Source organism: Petaurus breviceps, unplaced genomic scaffold, assembly GCF_028583685.1.
Source record: "Petaurus breviceps papuanus isolate PSGF00001 unplaced genomic scaffold, PetGlider_PUasm1.0 77, whole genome shotgun sequence".
NCBI classification, from domain to species: domain Eukaryota; kingdom Metazoa; phylum Chordata; class Mammalia; order Diprotodontia; family Petauridae; genus Petaurus; species Petaurus breviceps.
Window position 1 is genome coordinate 13,769,459 of NW_027186492.1, and position 3,152 is coordinate 13,772,610.

The 3,152-nt window shown below is 45.4% G+C and overlaps 1 pseudogene; it reads right to left on the reverse strand.

Moving 5' to 3' along the window:
• Positions 1–453: 453 nt before the first annotated feature.
• Positions 454–2,495, reverse strand: LOC138175334 (galactose mutarotase pseudogene; annotated as a pseudogene).
• Positions 2,496–3,152: the final 657 nt, after the last annotated feature.

The following is a 3,152-nucleotide window of genomic DNA, read 5'->3' on the forward strand; positions in this document are numbered from 1 at the left end:
TCGGGGTTAAGTAACTTGCTCAAGGTTACACGACCAGTTATTTATGGGTGTGGTGCTAAGTATCTGAGCCTGGATTTGATCCCCAGGTCATCCTGACACCGGAGCCGGTGCTCTTACTTGCTGAGCCACCTGGCTGCCTGCCTTCTATTTTTTCATTTGTTTGGATCTGTTTAATTGTATCTTAATTTCTCATAAAGTCACTAGCTTCCGTTTACTCCAGTCTAATTCTGAAGGAATGATTCTCCTCAGTGAGCTTTTGAGATTCTTTTTCCATCTGGCAAATTTGGCTTTTAAAGGCATTCTTCTCCTCATTGCCTTTTTGAGCTTCTTTTTTGCCATTTGAATTAGTCTATTTTTTAAGGTGTTATTTTCCTCAGTCAGGCTGTTGACTCTCATTTCATAATTTTCTTGCATCGTTCTCATTTCTCTTCCCAATTTTTCCTCCGCTTCTCTTATTTGCTTCTTTTTTTTTCAATGTGCAGAATTTTATTTGAACCAGAATGTGCATGAGTGCATAACAAAGTAATCTGGTATTTCTGATATTCTGAAGATCATTAACACATACAAATATTGGCAATTGTGTTGTTCTAGAAAATAAGGTTTCTGGCAGTCAGACTTAACAGGTCTACTCCCAACAGGTCATCGCCATTAAGTTGTGAGTTTAGTCCAATTCACTCATACTAAAGTGGACTACAGAGGAAGATGCTACAGTTCCAAGTTTTGCTGATCTTCTGGGGTTGGGTTAGACCAGAGGTGGGGAAACAATCACCCCCACCATATTAAAGGCAAATAATATGAAGTACAAGTACCTCATGTCCCTTGCTCATATCTTTGCTACTTGGGAGCAATTTTTATGAAGGACAAGTGGGGAAAAATGAATGAAACAGCCAGAAAAGGAGTCAGAAACTCTTTACCTAGAGTTCCATGAGTAATGCCCTCAGGCATAGAGAGAGGGGAGGGAGAGGGAAAGGGAAAGGAAAAGGGAAAGGGAAAGTGAAAGGGAAAGGGAAAGGAAAAGAAAAAAATATAAATGGTGATGGGCCACCAACAATTGCCTTCACTGTCCCTGGCCCTCAGAACACTAATGTCCCCAGTTACTTCCACCTAGTCTAAGAGAAAGACTATGGATTGATTTTTTGTTGCCTTCAGTAGCACAGGGAAAAGAGCTGACCTTTAAGCATAGCCTGGAATTAGTCATTTTAGAAGATCACCAGTACTTAAGAATCAGACTAATCTAACATCTATCACTGTGATTACTTCAATCCAGCTGATTACTTTTAGCTCCTTGAAATATACATTTCCCCTTTTATAAAGGGAAAACCTAGGACCTTGGTCACCAAACAAGCTTTAGATGTATTTCCACTCTTTGCAATCTTCATCTGGTAGGGCCAATGTGGACCTCCTTAAGCCACGGAAAAACTGAACCAGGTAGTGTGGTTATACTCTTCACCCGGATGGAGTAGTACACTAGGAAAATGTGGCTTGTTGACTGCCTCTGGACAGCTCCGGGTCTCCAGGCAAACACCTGAGTGTTTGGGGCACACAGCACCGCCCTTTCCCTTCAGCGCTCCATCTAGGAAACTGGCCGTGTAAAACTGAGCCCCGGGCTGCGCTGTATAGACTTCTAGCTTCCGTCCAGTGGGTGGACGATAGACCCTTGCACAGAAATGCTTCTTATGCGTATTCTTCAGACAGAAGTCGTGGTCAAAACCATTTATCTGGAACTTTTCTAAGGGCTTTCCAAGTCCCACCGGCTTCCGCAGGTCAGAGGCAGTCCCCTGCGCAGATTCCACTTTTCCAGTAGTCATCAGGTTATCATTGACTGGCAAAAAAGCTTCAGCATCTATACAAACTTCATGATCATATATGTTTGGAGAACCCTGGCCTGCCAGGTTGAAATACGAGTGGTTGGTTAAACTGACTGGTGTGGTACTGCTGGTCTGAGCTTTGTAATTCACTATTAACTGCCCCCCATCAAGCGTGTATGTGACCCAAACTTTCAACTCGCCAGGATAGCCTTCCTCTCCATCTGGACTGATCCGGGAGAACTGAACGCCATTTGGTAGCACTTGAGGGGTCCAAAGGACCTTGTCAAAGCCCTTCAGTCCTCCATGTAGACTATTAGGTCCATTGTTAATGGCCAGGTTGTATTCTTTCCCATCTATAGTGAATGTCCCTTTGGCAATTCGGTTGGCCACTCGTCCAACTACAGCTCCAAAGTACGGATGCTTCTTGAGATACCCTTCCAGCTCGGCAAAGCCCAGCACCACATCTGAGAATTTCCCATCCCTGTCTTTCACCTCCAAAGCGGTGATGGTGCAGCCCAGGGAGATAATCTCCACCCTCAGCTGGTCTGACCGTAGATGAAACTTCTCTACAATCCCTGCTCCACCGGGGAGGTCCCCAAACACACTCCTGGTCACCGAAGCCATGGGCCTAAAAGGGAAAGGAAAACAACCAAGCCCAGAAAACGGAGAGGCAGCACAGGTATAGTGAATACCCCTCTTATTTGCTTCTTAAGGTCCTCTATGGTCTGTAATCAGCTCGTATTTTTCTTGGAAGCTTTTGGTGCAGGAGTTCTGACTTAACTGTCTTCCTCCTGTTCCATGATTTGATCATTTTTGTCACCAAAACAGGAGTGTAAAGTTGCATTGCTCTGTTTATTTTGCTTCCTTTGCCTGCTCATGTTGCCACTCAATCACTTGACCCCTGGACTTTTTTTTTTCCACAGTAGGACTCTGCCACCAGATAGGTGAGCTTCATCCCAAATATTGGGGTTTTCTCAGCTGCCAAAGGTATTAGTTGGGTGCCCTCTCTGAAGCCTCCACACACTCTGGCAAGCTGGTTGCACACCCCAGGACCTCCACCCTAGACCAGAATCCAGATCCAAGCAGGTTAAAGCAAGAGAGATTACCCTTCAGACTGGTCACTTGGTCTCCCTACACTCTGCAGGCCAGGAGCTGAAGCTGCCAAGTGATGGTGGTGGCACACTACCTCAGTGGCTTCTCGCCCCAGGGGCAAATGCCAACTGCACTCCCAACTTCTGGATCCCAAAGTCCACACTGCACTGACCTCTCACTTTGTCCTTATCATCTGTGTGTTGATAATTCTGGAAACCACCACAGCTGCTGGTGATCTGAAGTCCCTCCAGC